This window comes from Coregonus lavaretus (assembly GCF_964263955.1).
Source record: "Coregonus lavaretus genome assembly, chromosome: 36".
Classification (NCBI taxonomy): Eukaryota; Metazoa; Chordata; class Actinopteri; order Salmoniformes; family Salmonidae; genus Coregonus; species Coregonus lavaretus.
In genome coordinates this window covers 9,705,980-9,723,507 of record NC_140023.1, presented here as the reverse complement: position 1 = coordinate 9,723,507, position 17,528 = coordinate 9,705,980, and the positions used below count along the sequence as shown (strand labels likewise).

At 40.8% G+C, this 17,528-nt stretch overlaps 1 protein-coding gene across 4 annotated transcripts in view; it reads left to right on the top strand.

Moving 5' to 3' along the window:
• The first annotated feature begins 14,261 nt into the window (after positions 1 to 14,261).
• The window catches only part of LOC311110918 (C-terminal-binding protein 2-like), a 107,021-nt gene continuing 103,754 nt past the window's right edge, over positions 14,262 to 17,528 (top strand). For 3 of the 4 annotated variants that reach the window (XR_014610737.1, XM_084153555.1, XM_084153556.1), the window contains exon 1: positions 14,265 to 14,556. The gene's annotated coding sequence lies outside the window, so the exon portion shown is untranslated. Of the gene's footprint in view, positions 14,557 to 17,528 lie in introns of all 4 variants that reach the window. The other variant, XM_084153557.1, reaches the window with a different exon arrangement.

Here is a 17,528-nt window from a genome sequence, read left to right as displayed (position 1 = left end):
CCAAACTGCAAATGAAGCTAACAACGATAAGTGTGTTTTAATACAACAGGATAAAATACAGTAGCTTATATGATTGGATTTGGACAAACACATATAAAAGAAGGGTGGTTAGGTTTGGACTTTTAGATTGATAGAACATGTCGGTTGTGATGTTTCAACCGATGTACTCTGACTCTTGTTAGTTGCTGCTCCCTTCACAGTTGTTTAATTATGACCCGGATATGCCATTACCTCCTAGAAGCTTCCAGTGAGTTTACAGAAAAGGCTAGACTTTTTTTAATAACATTATATTCATTATCTCTATTCATTATCTTATGTTGTGATTATTTTATTTGTCTATTCTTTACCCTGATTTCTTATCTTTAGCAACATGAATTGTTCCTTTAATTTCACATTCCCTTTCCCCCAGTTAAATTATTATGGAAGGTTAAAGGTCCAATGCAGCCGTTTCTATCTCAATATCAAATTATTTCTGGGTAACAATTATCTAGCCTACCTTACTGTGGTTGTTTTCAATTAAAATGCTAGGACTGTTTGGTAGTGGTCTGAGTGTGGAGGGGAAAACTGAAAACGAGCTGTTATTGGCGGAGAGGTTTGGAACTGCCGTTGTTATTGGTCTATTAACTAATTTACCGCCTGGTGATGTCACAATTTCACAGTATTATTCCAACCTCATAGTGTAGAAATATATATCAAACAAAGTAAAATCAAGGTTTTAATTGCACTGGACCTTTAAATAAAACGGTACCTAACTAGTTTCAAATTAATTTAAGTAAACTGGGGTAAAGCGCCCACTACAAAGAAAAGAAAGACATCATCTTTGGAAGTGTGAGTGACATGGGGCAAACGAGGGGAGACTTCTCAACCTATCAGACAGACTACCAGGACAGCCAGGACACAGAGGGCGCCACAGAGGGCGTTTTCCAGGAACTATCTGGAGAGGTCAACTGTGGCAGCTGCTGCCCATGCAGGAGAGCACTTTATGTGGTTTGGGAGGCATGATGAGGACCGTCCTGTGTCCCTTGGAGTGCTGGCAGCTACCAACTGCTCCTCCTCATCCAAGCCTTCCAGATACTCCTACCATAGCAGGCATGAGATGAATACACCATATTATCCAGATACTCTTCTTTAGGAAATCTGAAGACAACACATCTTGATAGTCTTACAAGTGCAAATAAAAAACGCAAACATTGAGATACGGAGATTTTGAATTGTATTATACATTTCTAATTTTACAGTGAAACTGGGTTCTTAAGGGAAAACAGATCAGACTACCACCATCCCTTTTGCTCCTCAGTAATTCATCAAGTCCTGATTAATTACGTAATAAAGGGCCATCTAAAGTACACCATTCATCACAGGATTTAACAAAGTAGATTAAAAACCTTGTAAATTAATCACATCATAAATGAGAAAGATTATTAGATGTGATGGATAAAAGACAAAAGAAGACACTGAGTAGACATTATGGCATTATATTCCTCTACTGATGAAAGATTCACCATTAAAATGCAAGCTTTTTATTTCGAGCTTGGTCGAATTGATACTGCTACAATCCATCTGAGGCACTTCCACCAGCTGAATAGCAAACATGATTGAGATGGAATGTGTGTGTGTGTGATTGTGTGCCTTCCTGTGGTCTGTTCTGTCTTCAGTACTGCGCCTACAGAGGGTTTCGTGGCTAAATTCACAATATCTCCAGCAGATGGCAGCTCTGTATGAGTAATTGTTATAGTCTGACAAGTACTGTAGTTATCTGTTATGTTGTGCATGACCTCATCAAGAAAGACGTCACCTGGCATGGGCCCAGGCTTGGAAAATAAAAAAGGGAGAGAAATCGGAACTTCATGTCAGAGACAGACAAATTAGAGAGTCTGCATGGAAGGGAGCTTGATGATGTTTATTAGACGCGCTACAACATGTCCCAAAGGCTGGCAGATACCCCTCAGCAGCAATCTGTTTCACTGGAACCACTTAAACATGGCCGACTGTACTGGAGCACTGAGGAGAGGAGGGAGAGGAGGAAGGGTCGGGTGTAAGGCAAGGAGAACACCTGCTTGGGATGTCTGTATATTCTCTATGCTGGCAAAGAGAGAGAGAGAGAGAGAGAGAGAGAGGCGGGCTTGGGAGCAGCTGCTCTCTTTCAATGAGCACTCTACAGGGAGATTGTTTCACTTTTTTTTATTTCTCTCCGGGGTCTCTATCATGCCTGACCTTTACTTCACTGTTAGATCATACAGTATTTATAGAAGAGATTAATTAGACAATGAGCTGACCTTTTGAACCATCCGTTCTCTCACAGTTAGTAGGTTGGCTGCTGGAGACAGTGGATTGACAGAACATGTGTTCAGTAACCACAGGAGCAGAGAAAGAGTTAGATAGTCACCTGTCTTCTATCTAAGATCGTCCTCTTATCTTTTATCTTCTACCCTATGGGAGACATGCTAAAAATATAACCAAACTATACAGTAATGTAAAGAAAGGTAAAGATGTATCCACCTGGAATCGCAATTCACCATCAAATCACCATCACATATTTTATCTACAGAGGCAGTTGAACTGAACTTGGATAAGGGACGAAGAGTGGAGGTGGTATCAGGGTTTCTGTGTTCTTTGTTTGATTGATGAAAGTTATGAACCGGTAGATTGTGTGACTGTATTAATGCTTGGGGAGAGAATTGTAGATACAGTATTCATGAAGAGGAGCCTCTAGCCGTATTGAGAAGCAGGTGCTGCTTACAAAGTAACACCTGCACCTCTCTGTCTGGCAGTCCGTCAGTCCATCTGTCTGTGAGTTACTTTGGGCTGTATTTTCTGCCTGCACCTGCTGGATAGTGAGGCTGTAGTGCTGGTCTTGGACTTGCCACAACATGCCTGTTCGATGCATTGACTGTGCACCACGCCCCAGCCTCAAGGAGCTCAGCATCAAATCACATTTTATTCGTAAACAACAGGCCCTTCTCAACCAATCAGAGAGAAAGAAAATAGAGCAATAATAATAAAAGTAATAAACCTACACTCGCACGCACGCACACGCACACACACACACACACACACTCTTCATAGAGGAGGAAGAACTCACAGGGGAACACATTGAGAACCATGAACTCAGTTACAGACGACTTGACCCCTTTCTCTGTCTGTATATTTGTAGGTAGTTTTGTTTTTGTTTGCTCTGCCCACTCCACCCACCCTCTGTTCCGACGTAGTGACATATTTTAAATCTCTGTGGCAACAGCGTCCTAATTTATTCAGTTCACAGAGAGGTCAAGAACAACTCCCCCACCCACCCTAACTCTACAAAACTCAGGAAAACCCATTCCCCCCATCATAACCATGATAAGTGAAATAACCCATACTCAATGGACATCATCAATTCCATGATGCATTGTGGGTACATACTGACTGACTGACTGATCTACTAATAATAATGAGTAGTTATTTATGATGCAAGGTAATCTGCAGATCAGTCAGTCGGCAGTCGGCTGCAATGTCGAACGAGTCCTATGTTGTCCATCCACACCATGTTTGTATGCATGTGTGTGTATGTGTGTGTGTATGCACGCGCGAGTGCTACTGTGTATGTTTTTGCATGTTTGTGTGCACACTGTGATGTGTAAATATGGACCAACAAGTGCAAACAGATGCCAGCTGGCGTATCACACTTCCACTCACTGTCTCTCACAGACAAAAGACACAATTCAGTAAACAAGCTTTCAACCACGAAAGCGTACCTTGATGAATATTAAATGAGACACTTTGAAATGAATCGTACCTCTTTGGTACTGGAGGCCCTGTTTGCTGTTATTTATTTGCAGGTGTGTCTCTTTGATGTGACGAGTTGAGAGGTTCTGCACCTGCTAGAGAGAAAATACTTTGATAAGGAGAGGAAGATTGCCAGACAACCAAAGTTCTATGTATCCCTGCATGCATGAAGGTGCTAAAACAAACGAAGGTGTCCTTCATGTTATTGCAAGGCACTTTCCCTCATCCCCTACTTTCCTCAGATTTTGATCTGTAAATAAAAAATAAAATATTTTCATCACCTCTAAGCAACATGATAATATTGGTCAGCCTTGAGGGAGCAAAGTGCAAGGTGGCAACAAAATGAAATGTACATGTTTGAGCTTCTTTGTGATGCTGAACTGTAGACCCAAAGGTCCTTTTAGTATAATATGATAGGATGATGTCCTTGGAACACAAAGCATGATATTGTCAAGTCTTTCCCATAAAAACAAATAGGCCTATGTGGATAGACAGAAAGAGACATGTTGCAACAAATAAGTATTCTTGGTGAAACATTTCAATAACAGCTGATATTGTCTGGAGTCTGTTTCGTCAAGGATTCAATTGGCGTAGTCTAAGTGAATGGCTGTTGTCTGGAAAAGCTACACTGTTTCCTCATACCACTATCTCCACAACCACCCGGACTAGCTGCCTATTCAGAGGTACCCTCATCTACATTATTAACAAAGAGCTCCAATACTGCCCTTCTCCCAGTCCCCCTAAACACAAGTTTACCCTCATGTTGTGCCGGACAAATATTCAGCAAGCCTCTGTAATTCCCTTTCATTGCAGATGATCGTAGCAGTAATGAAGTTTTGCGTTTGCATTTCTTCCATTACCTATTCATTAAAGATGCGACCGGAAAATAGAGTTGTCATGGAGATGGCTCGGCAAATTCACACAACATCCTACAAATGTTTTCTGTTTACTCTGGTGCCAAGATAACTAATGGCAAAATACCCCCTCCTCCTCTCTCCCACCTCTTTCGTAGCCTCACCCTCTTTTTGTGTCCTTCCTTGTCCTTTTTATAAATTATCTCTCTCTATCGCTCTCTCTCTCTCTCTCTCCCATCCTCACCCTCTCTAATGAAACAAATTTGAACTGATGCAATGAGCTCACATTAAGATGTGTGTTTATTTCTGCTCAGGCTGGTTCATTACAGTCTCAACCTCCAGACAAAAACAGTTCTCATTTTAGGCTGAAATGAGAAAGAGCCCACTCCACTCAGAGGCAGAGAGAGAGAGATGTAATTTAACAGCAGTGCTACGTGGTCCCACTGATCTGTCTATCTCTCTACTCTCTGTAGGACATGGCAGTCAGTCTGCATTCCCTGCCAACCCAAAGATCCTTGTTACCGTGTGTCTAAGCTTTCCAGAGGCTGTGGTGATAAAGGTACCAGCTATCTCATTCCTACAGAGGACCAGAGGATAAGATGTCCTGCAAATGTCCCTATCATGGAGGGAGTTTGCCCAGTCGAGATAAGAACTCCCTAGCCAACCCCTACATGGCAGTAACATTGCTAGCCTCTCACGGAAGGTGTGTGTGTCCTTGTGTGCGTGTGTGCATGTGTGTGTACTGCACAGAGTAGTGGTGCGGCTTGTTAGCTGTGGTCTTGGCCGAGCTGCTGCCTCATGTCCCAGTTGGAGGGCCGATTGGTCTGGCGTGTTGGCTCCAGGCTCCTACTGTACATCACACACACTTGTTTTTCACAACTCCACTCTTTCATTCTTAGGTAATAAATAAGTAGTGTATGCAAAATCACCTGTGGGTTGTGTGTAGGATAATATGACCTTATGTTTACTGAAATAGCTAGATGAATATACAACCTTAGGGGGAATATACAAAGAAAAACATTACAAGGATGGATTAATCCATGACGAACACACAGCATATGGAAAACATGTCAAAAGGCTTACAGACTGTGTCAGTCAGTGAATAATTGAATTAGCTGTAATCAAATAACAGCATCCCTTTTATCAGGGTGAATGGGAATGTTTCATTTGAGTGTGTACATCATGTTGAGTGCTTGGCCTATGCCTTTAATCAGCCTGTAATTATCAGACAGATTCTCAATGCCACACTAATTAAGATATTCAAACGCTACATGGGAGAACGTTGTAATATGGAGATTTCATGCACAACACCAGGGAAATCTCTGTAATTCTCAGACCATTTTCAGTCCAGCTAGACAAAGAGTGAAAAGATTTGTTATAGAGAATGTCTAAATTACATTGCATGTGTAATTACATCAGTATTAACCATGCATTAGTGTACACTCTTGTATATTATCATTTGCAAATTATTGAATGAATCCTTTCTAATGATATTGCTTGTTTATTATTATTATTATCATTTTTACAAATTATAAAACATCAAGATGTTCATCCAAAATCATATTTCTAAAACAATTCTTGACAAGAAAAACAATCCCCACACACTGCAAAACAAAGCCAATGGTCTCCCCACATATTGACCTGACAGCATTGTAGATATACCCGCTCCCTCGCTGTGCTTTTCTTATTTCAGCCAATAGCTTCCTGCCATTTCCGTGTGTTCATTCTATGGAGGACCCCTCAAGACTTCCATATTTCTACTTCCCTCAAACATCTCTCCCTCCTCAGTAAACCCCTGCCTCACAACAATTTAATCCCATTACCAAAGCCTGTTAAACCTATCCAGTTTTACAGATTAGGAATGCAACACAACTCTGCTGCATGTATACTCTGAGTCGTCAAAGCAGAGGTGTCTCAAACATTCAGATCAAAATGTCCAACAAGCTCAGGTGTAGGCAGGTTAATTAGAAATCAGGTGCTGTTGGCATCTTGTAGCACAAAGCTTCTTCATTGATCTTTTTCAAACATTGTTTTCTTCAGTGGCCTACTTGATGTTGCCTGTGACCAGAGGAGGCTGCTGAGGGGAGGACGGCTCATAATAATGGCTGGAACAGAGCCAATGGAATGGCATCAAACACTTGGAAAACATGTGTTTGATGTATTTGATATTCCACTGATTCCAGCCATTACCACGAGCCCGTCCTCCCCAATTAAGGTACCACCAACCTCCTGTGCCTGTGATGTATGTGACAAATGGAGTTTGTGAGTGTTTGTCCTTGGAGTTGTTTACCTCATTTGAGCAGCACCCCCGATAGTTCAATTAACCTGAACAAATATGTTTTTTGTTTAGCCAAGCATTAAAGCTGGTTGGCTTCCTTTGAAAAACTCAGTGAGACAATTATCTTATTTGAAATTAAATGTAACTTGCTTTCAAAAACAATTTAACTGCAATTTTCCACATTTGTATTATATCCTCCATTCACAGAACGTCTGTTCTTTAGAAGTCAACATTGTGGAAATCATAGTAAAGTAATAGCATACCCTCACTCGAAACAGCACTTGTCCTGTTTCCAAAACATATTTATCTACTGTAATACAGTCATAAAGAGACTGGATTTGGAACCTATATATCTGTCATTAACGAGTAAACTGAACGCTCTCACTCCTGCCAAAAGCTTAAATATTGAAACCCAGTCAGCGTTTCAGAGAATGAAGATGTTGCTGTTTTGGGAGTGGGGCTATGGAACACAGCACATTTGGCAAGAAAACAAAAGACAGAAACATGTGGGAAGGAGGAGGATGTGTCGGTAGTCTCTTAGAAGGCTCTTTGAAAGTGTCAGAGTAGTTTCATGCAGTGGACTCCATGACATGAAACCAATCATGAAAACAAGGAATGTGGTAAGCCTGCATTTCTCACCAGATAGTGCAGTCTAAATAAGAATGGTGAGAGATGTGGATTGTGGATTAATATTGGACTGTAGGGTTTAGACTCTAATGAGCATCTTCAAAGCAAAAGATAAACGCAATACACACACACACATACATACCAGACGGACACACACACACACGAGCGCACTCACACACATTCACATGCATATGTGTAGGTGGTACGTTTATAGTTTGTATACTGTTGAACTATTGAATCTAAATGATTCCCCATGAGTTCATCCTTGTGATATTGTATGCGTGTGTGGGTGTTTGTGTGTGGGGGGCTGTAATGTGCTGCTGAAGGGGAGTTAGGTTAAGGCAAAATTTTACCCAATCTCATAATGAAGGATTTCTAACTTAAAGATAACTCCCTCATCGTTCTTATTTAATGAGACATGGTGAGAGATACAAGGCAACATGGGAAAATGGGTATACCAGATTTCATGTATGGTGTTTGACTGCCCTCAGAAATGATTGATGATGTTGATGTAGCTACAGTACTTAAAAGCAGAGACTGGGAATGAGATTGAGAAAGAGGACGTTTTATGGACTTTAATGTTCTTCTGAAATCAGTACTCTATATGGGAGAGAGTGAATAGACTGCAGGCTTCACTTTTTTGTGTGTGACAAAAGGGAAAATGAGAGGATAACACAATGAAAGCTGGAGAGGGAGCCTTGATTTGAGGTAAAATATTCATTAAAATGAGGTAAAGTGTGGAGCAGCATAAGAATAGCCTGTCTTTAAAGATTAACATAACCCTTGAAGGTGTTATTGTATCCCCATAACCAAGTCAGGACTTGGAAAGTCATAAAACATCTCTCCCTCTCTGTGAGTTAAGTCCCTCAAATACACTACCACAACCATGATCCGCCCATTCGCTCTCCCAGTTGGAGAATTGCTTTGCATTTTAAAAAGGTCAAACACTCAGATATCTGCCATGAGGAAAGAAAAAAGGAGAAAACCATATAATCTCTCCAAATATGCAGTTGCATACTACAGATCCTGTGGGTAGGGCTTAGCGTTGTGTTGAATGGTGTGTTTACCTTGCTCTGTCAAATGAAGGCAAGATGACAGACGCAGTACGTTGGTGTAAATCTTTGTCAACAACAATTCATCGTTCTTTTTTTTCTTATTTTTTACACGTGGCTGTTCGCAACTCAACATCTGTTTCCCAAAGCAACTCTAACTGACAGAGATCTAAAGAGATATGAATATACAGTGGGGAAAAAAAGTATTTAGTCAGCCACCAATTGTGCAAGTTCTCCCACTTAAAAAGATGAGAGAGGCCTGTAATTTTCATCATAGGTACACGTCAACTATGACAGACAAATTGAGAAAAAAAAATCCAGAAAATCACATAGCAGGATTTTTAATGAATTTATTTGCAAATTATGGTGGAAAATAAGTATTTGGTCACCTACAAACAAGCAAGATTTCTGGCTCTCACAGACCTGTAACTTCTTCTTTAAGAGGCTCCTCTGTCCTCCACTCGTTACCTGTATTAATGGCACCTGTTTGAACTTGTTATCAGTATAAAAGAAACCTGTCCACAACCTCAAACAGACACTCCAAACTCCACTATGGCCAAGACCAAAGAGCTGTCAAAGGACACCAGAAACAAAATTGTAGACCTGCACCAGGCTGGGAAGACTGAATCTGCAATAGGTAAGCAGCTTGGTTTGAAGAAATCAACCGTGGGAGCAATTATTAGGAAATGGAAGACATACAAGACCACTGATAATCTCCCTCGATCTGGGGCTCCACGCAAGATCTCACCCCGTGGGGTCAAAATGATCACAAGAACGGTGAGCAAAAATCCCAGAACCACACGGGGGGACCTAGTGAATGACCTGCAGAGAGCTGGGACCAAAGTAACAAAGCCTACCATCAGTAACACACTACGCCGCCAGGGACTCAAATCCTGCAGTGCCAGACGTGTCCCCCTGCTTAAGCCAGTACATGTCCAGGCCCGTCTGAAGTTTGCTAGAGTTCATTTGGATGATCCAGAAGAGGATTGGGAGAATGTCATATGGTCAGATGAAACCAAAATAGAACTTTTTGGTAAAAACTCAACTCGTCGTGTTTGGAGGACAAAGAATGCTGAGTTGCATTCAAAGAACACCATACCTACTGTGAAGCATGGGGGTGGAAACATCATGCTTTGGGGCTGTTTTTCTGCAAAGGGACCAGGACGACTGATCCGTGTAAAGGAAAGAATGAATGGGGCCATGTATCGTGAGATTTTGAGTGAAAACCTCCTTCCATCAGCAAGGGCATTGAAGATGAAACGTGGCTGGGTCTTTCAGCATGACAATGATCCCAAACACACCGCCCGGGCAATGAAGGAGTGGCTTCGTAAGAAGCATTTCAAGGTCCTGGAGTGGCCTAGCCAGTCTCCAGATCTCAACCCCATAGAAAATCTTTGGAGGGAGTTGAAAGTCCGTGTTGCCCAGTGACAGCCCCAAAACATCTGCATGGAGGAATGGGCCAAAATACCAGCAACAGTATGTGAAAACCTTGTGAAGACTTACAGAAAACGTTTGACCTGTGTCATTGCCAAAAAAGGGTATATAACAAAGTATTGAGAAACTTTTGTTATTGACCAAATACTTATTTTCCACCATAATTTGCAAATAAATTCATTAAAAATCCTACAATGCGATTTTCTGGATTTCTTTTTCTAATTTTGTCTGTCATAGTTGACGTGTACCTATGATGAAAATTACAGGCCTCTCTCATATTTTTAAGTGGGAGAACTTGCACAATTGGTGGCTGACTAAATACTTTTTTTCCCCACTGTACATGCTAACATATCAGATATTGGAGAAAGAGCTTTTGACCACTGAATTTTTAGTGTGTGTTTGGGTGTTTGTGCGTGTGTGTGTTTGTGCGTGCGTGTGTGTGTACTTCAGTGCCTTGTCACTAATCTAAACATCACTGCGGTGTTTCTCAGTGAGTGTATCAGTACAACGATCATGACTAGTTCATTGATTTCACAACATTGTCCCTGCATCGATCTTGGCCTCCTAGAGTTAAGGAGGTCTGAGTAAAAGAGGGAGAGAAAAAAGCACTTATTATATTATTCTACTCACACCACCAGCAAAATACTGTAGTAACTAGGCCCTATAGTACATTTACATTTTTTACATTTTAGTCATTTAGCAGACGCTCTTATCCAGAACGACTTACAGTTAGTGAGTGCGTACATTTTCATACTGGTCCCCCGTGGGAAATGAACCCACAACCCTGGCATTGCAAGCGCCATGCTCTACCAACTGAGCTACAGGGGACTAGTAAATAACAAAACACACACTGGTTATGAGACATGATAACCAGCCTCATATTCCACATACAATGCTGTTTATGGGGTATGAAACAATATGAAACAATACTTGATCTGATTTTGAATATTTATTCTACCTTTCGTTTTAGCTCATTGAATTTTGAAGTCAAATGCTGGTGTTTTTTTCTCTTAATGCATTGTTGTGTAAAATCATGGTAAGTACACATCGTTAAAGTTAAGTGCTTTGTTACACCAGAAACTAGTGGCAACTGAGCTGCTACCAGTGTGAAGGAGACGAAACCTTAACTTTGCTGCAGTATTGAAACACATCATCCTGAGATGTTTTGAAACATGACATGGTGTGTTGTAACACCACTTAATCAAGTGTTGTGAAACACCTTGCCAGGGACTGGGAGCACTACCGGAAAATATTGAAAACACTATTATGGTGTTTTGAATCCTGTCTAGTGCAGAATTAGATAACTTCTTCTGGAGCATGTTTAACATTGGTTTATGCATCTGATCATTTGCCAGTTTAAACCATTTTGTCAGGTATTGTTGAGCACAGTGCTCAAACCACCAGCAGTGACTAGAGGTTTTACAGTAAGTAAAAGTAAAAAATGTGGGAATGGGTTGTCTCATCATTAAACGTTATTTTGTCTGACGATTTTGATATCCATTCATCATGATCCATTAGGCCTACACCTAATGTGTAAAATAATAATTTAGTCTAAATGTTGAATTACCCACAATCCTCTGAAAACAGAGTCACATGTCAAGATAAAAAGTGCAAGGAGATTAAAACCAGACTTCCAATGAGCTCAATCACAAAATGTTCTCTATCTTCGGTTATCCTCATAAAATATACATTTTGAGCAACATATTAAGTTGGATTTATTCAATATTCAGTTTGAAGAACCACTGGGTGTTTCAAAGTACTTCCATTCTGTTTTAAAACACTTTCTGTGTATCATAACACTTACATTGGGCTTACATTCATACACCCTCCAAACACCAGATCTCATGTTAGATGCACTACTTTTCATGGTTTCATTATACAATCATTGGGTTTTGAGTCTTTCTATTTTTACAGTGCAGTCTATGGAATGCTAGCATATTCTAACCACACCAAATTTAAATAATTAACTGCTAAAATGCTTCTATTTAACAACTCCTTTAATTAAAAGTAGATGGTAATAATGAATCATTGTGACATGCATTGCAAATGAACTTAGGCACACATTTATTACATATTTAATCATGTATGTCACATGCCATCCTTTTATAAAGTGCTACATTATTGCACATTCATCATCAGTTTTTCTCATTTAGGTGTGGCAATGGAACCTATAGACTTGGGCTCAATTCTCAAACTAATGATCAATATGCTGAACTTGCTTTTGGCCAAAGCACCAAGCATCTCTCCTCCCCTCTTTATCATACCTGTGCCTCCTCCCACTCTTCGCCTCCATGTCCCCTCTCCTTTCAATACAAACATAATTATGCTCAGTCTCCCCTTGAGACTGCTCTGCTGTTGGTTTTGTCAGCCTAAATGTTTGGGCTGGTTCCCAGACAGACAGACAGATACACAGACAGGCAGCAGTGCACAGCGGTGGTGCGCTCTACAGAGGGACAGACAGACAGACAGACTCAGGGGCAGGGCCTACACACCTAAAGGGTAAATACACAATTAGCAGCATCACCACACTCCATGACTAATTAGACAGGACAGGCAGCAGCTGTTAAAGGTCCAATGCAGCCATTTTTTATCTCAATATCCAATTATTTCTGGGTAACAATTAAGTATCTTACTGTGATTGTTTTCAATTAAAATGGTAAAAAAAGAAACAAAAATAGCTTCTTAGCAAAGAGCTATTTCTCAAGAAAGAATGTTGCTAGTTTTGTATTATTCCAACCTCATAGTGTGGAAATAAAACAAAGGTGAATCACATTTTTGACTGCACTGGGCCTTTAAGGCAGGACGGGTGGTAAAGGGATGGGGGGTTGTTCCCGGTTTCAAAATGAGTTTTTCACAGAGTGCTTATTGTCATTATTTCTCTCTGTGACTCTCTCTCGCTCTCATTCTCTGCAGAAACCTTGTAGCTGAGTGATGCGTAAAGTATATGATGATGTCAGAGACAAATGCTGTTCAAGCATTGATTGTTTTAATTTGTATCAGTTTATCTTTCCTTTTTACCTTTCTTAAATGTTAAATGGAAATGTTATGCTAATATTGTATTAGAACACTGTAATGTGCATTAACCAATGGGCCTTCACCTGCTCTCTGTCATGAAGTTACGACACTACTGAAATTCACAGTGGTTAAAATGTTCACAGGTCCTGCTCTGCTCTTATTTAGCTTTTTAGCCTCTTAAATTCCCCCCATTATTGGCAGGACTGATTCCTCGCTGCCTCTGGGGTTGGTCGGGGTATGTCTTGGTGATGCTGTCAAGGAGGGAAATTCATTTGAGCTCACTGTATTTCACAAATGTAAGTGGACCAAAGTCCCTCACTGATCATGCCCGCCACCATCTGTGCCATATTTGACATTTTAGTCATTTAGCAGACGCTCTTATCCAGAGTGACTTACATGAGCAATTAGGGTTAACTGCCTTGCTCAAGGGCACATCGACAGATTTTTCACCTAGTCGGCTCGGGGATTCAAATCAGTGACCTTTCGGTTACTGACCCAATGCTCTTAACTGCTAGGTTTCATTACAAATGTTCTAGAATTCTATTTCAATGCAGAAAGTGTCTGTCCACAGAAAATGGACAGGAAACTGTACATATTGCATGTTTAAAACATGACATGGACATGACTGCAGCTGCAGTGGATGCCCTACAAGTTGCAGACAATGAGTGGAGCTGCGAGATGCTGAACTTACACTTGCTCTTTTGCACTCTCTCTCTCTCGCTCTCTCTCTCTCTCTTGCTCTCTCTCTCTCACACACACACTTACACATGTCCACACATACAAACACCACAGTAGAGATGAAGAAAACACCATTGCTGTGTCAGCTAAGGTGGGATAAAAGAGAGAAAGGAGAGAGTAGTGAGTCTTCCATGGGTTCTAGTGTAAAACCAAATAAATGTATTTGAACCTAATTAATACTAACATTGATTCATCTGCTGGGATGCAGACATGTCCATACTAGCCCCTCACATAACACCAATGTTTAGGGCCAACGAGGAGGACATCATCAAACAGATTTAGGGCATTGTCTTTATGGCTATTTGACAAAATATGTTCACATTTGTTAGAAATGTATCCGTCCTTCTCTGATGATAGGTGATCCATCTGACCTGTGTGTGTGTGTGTATGGGCGGCGAGCGCATGTGGGGAGCCATTGGTTTGTATGGGCAAAAGCCCCGCCTCATTCAAAATTCGAGAAAAAAAAGGAAAGAAAACTGATACACACCTCTCTCAGTTCTTGCAGGAGGGAAAGAATAGGAAGGAGTGTGTACGCATAAAAACGGTGTCGCAATCTCAAGCATAGGCTATTTTAAAGGAAAAGGCGACTTTCTCTCAACAACCAAGATTAGGAATCAATAATTTATGCGACGGAGATTGGTCCCGTTGCTCTAGGATTAAGTTTTTGTGGCATCTAAAGGTGGATCATTAGCTTAATTAATATCCAACATAGGAAGCGATCTTGTGAAGCATATGATGATATTTTCGGACGCCTAAAGCCACCGTTTGAACTCTCAATAAACATCTAATCGAGGTAGGAAGAAATATCATTTTCTAATGATTTCGAAAACCACTGTTGTGCCACTGGTGTAGTTTTGAAAGCTATCTTTGACGCTCGTCGGTGCCCATGTGTCTCTGCGCCATCAAGAACGGGAGGGACGAGGAAGGGAATTGTGGGCTATTCTGAGGACATCTTTGTGATAAGGAAAAAATACAGTGGTAAAGGCATAATGATATTATGTCCGTCTCTCATACCAACACAACAACCGTCTTTGGAACTGTTCAAAAATATTGAATAGAAAAATAGGTGAATAAGAGGACAGAAGAAGAATTCCATTTGAACTGGCAGTGCAAATTTCAACACGTTGAGGAAGTCTATTTTAGACATTTCACATTATATCATTGGATAAAAAATAGTAATTTAGATTTAAAAAGTTAAATATCTCTAATCATTTGAGTAGGTTATGAAAACAGATCAGTGTAACCATGCCACCATGCAGTGCTTTACTTTATTAACTTGAGGTTTACAAGGTAGTCTCTCCCTCCCACTCTTTGCTTTATAGCATGCATCTACAGCACACTTCACAGATGGAAGCAGGTGGTGTGATTTTAGAAGGCCAAATCTCTTCTTCCAAGTCCCCTGGATTCAGCTTTTGTCATTGATATTACAAAAGTATCCCACATAATCACTGAAAACCAATAATGTGAGGAATTCAGACTCCTCATACAATGATTACTGTGGTATAGGTGCAAACCAACAAGAGCTTTATTGGACTGTCCATTCCCGCTACTTCACAATTTGGCATTATCATGTTAAAGGACCTGGCAGGGATTGGTATGAAAATATATATTTTTTTCAATTTCGAGGCTCAAGTGGAAGGAAGGTCCTTGGGAGAGGGTTCTTTTGTCTGAAGGGGTCGAAGGGGTGGGGACTGTGGCTGTATGCAGATGTGCTGCTGGCAACGGACATCTGCTCTCCCCTGTGGGCATATCATGAAGTTTGTTGGTGCTGGCTGTGGTGAAAAGGCCCTGTCAGTAACGCCTTAATACCCCCGCTGCCCTCTCATCTCGAGGGGAAACAGACCTCTGTTCCCTTGCCCTATTTAAGTATTTTCTGGGTTGGTCTAGAGTGGGAATGTTTTGATTTCAAGGTTGCTAAATTTGCCTTTTCATTTAAGTTTCTTCCTTTCTCTATCCTATAAATTCCTACTGGGATGATTTGTGTGCTTAACTGAGAACAGAGTCTCTCCCCATACCCTCTGTTTCACCCCTCCCTACCTCTATCCATCCTCCCTGTTGGGGGTTGAACTTCCCCTCACGTATCCCTGGCCTTTATGTATTCAAATATGAAAGTGTTTTCCCCCTCCAGGCAGACGCATCACACAAGGAATCACAATGTACATGGCAGCTCATATCAGGGCGTTTGATTTATCACAGACGGCAGGAAAATGCAAACCAGCACTTTAATATTTATGTCATCCCAGTGCATCCCAGAGTTGTGCATAAAGGGTAGCCAGGGAGTTGCTGTGTTGGAACTGATTCTTAGGTGGATGTGAATGTGTATTGCACAAACTAAAGTAGAGAAGGTCTAGAGCATGACTTGTCAATGGTGGATTTATTGGTAGAAACCTATGCCAGTGTGCCACTTTTTCACGTAAATTGAAGGCTGCTTTTATTGGATAACAGTTTTGACTAAATGGTGATATGCTGTTGCATTTAGATGCATATTAACAATCACATGTAGCAAATGACATTCCCAGTGCATGAACCTAAAACACACCTAAAAATAGGTGTGTGACACACAAAACATGTCTGGACATGGTGGTTCTGAATGTAATGATCTCATTGAAGAACACTTGGTGTTTGAATAGAGGGCACCTTGTTCACAGCACATGTTGTAATCAGTTGTCATAAGCTGATCGTTTGACATGTTATGTAATTGATATGACAGTGTTATGTAGGCTTCATAACAGAGCTGTTAATGCATGAAACACACTTTAATAAGATAAAAAAAATATATATATACAGATGATTGAATGTGTTGTCAGATTGCTGTCCATTAAGCACATGTAACGTCTAGCCGTGTTTGAACAGGATGCTATGTAGACAGGCATTTGAAGTCACACAATTGAGTGGCAAAGCAATTACAATTATTAATCATATCCTCACATCCCAATAATCTATTTAACACATTAATTTGGGCACTACTGAAATTGCTCAAGCGGAATCCACTAAGGGTTTCTCAAAGGCAAAAGCATAAACCTCTTTAGCGATTTACCATAGGAAGTCTTCTGAGACCGTTTCACTACCCTGCGATTGTGCAATGCATTATGGAGAGGAGGTAATTGGTGTGAAATTACAATTTACCATCTGCCTAGGGAGGACATTTATAGCCTGATGTCACTCACAGTTTTTCACATTTGAGGGATACAGGGGCAGTTTCTCTCAAATAACGATTGATTTATGGTTAGATTTAAAACATCTACACTCTTATTGTTCAGGAGATGTGACTGTGGTATGGCACAGTATGTTCTAAGATATGGACTATAGGTTGAAAGGTATAGCAGGCTATTTCTGGAGTGATAATGGACTACAGTGATGTTTGACAGGGTGTTGTCATGGTGACCATGCTTATACAATGGTTACAGATTAACTTTATTAGCAACTGATTTCTGCAAAACCTGCAGGGAGCACAAGGTGATAGTACTCTCTACAGAAAGAATGACCTCCCCACTATGGCCATTGTGTGTGCTCATGTGTATAATTCTGTTTGTGTAAAGAGGGATAATTGCTGAAGGTCATAGACTTTACCCTGCAGATTCCTGGTTCTGCATGCCTGTTGATAAGACCTATTTGCCAAGGTGAGTGGACCTGCTGCTGTGTGTGTGTGTTTGGGGGGTAGTCTTGTTTCTGGTGTGGAGGAGAGAGCAGGGCTCGACATTAAGGCTTGTCCGGGGCAAGTAAAACAAATAGTCGGACAACCAGAATATAGATTTCAGTTGTCCG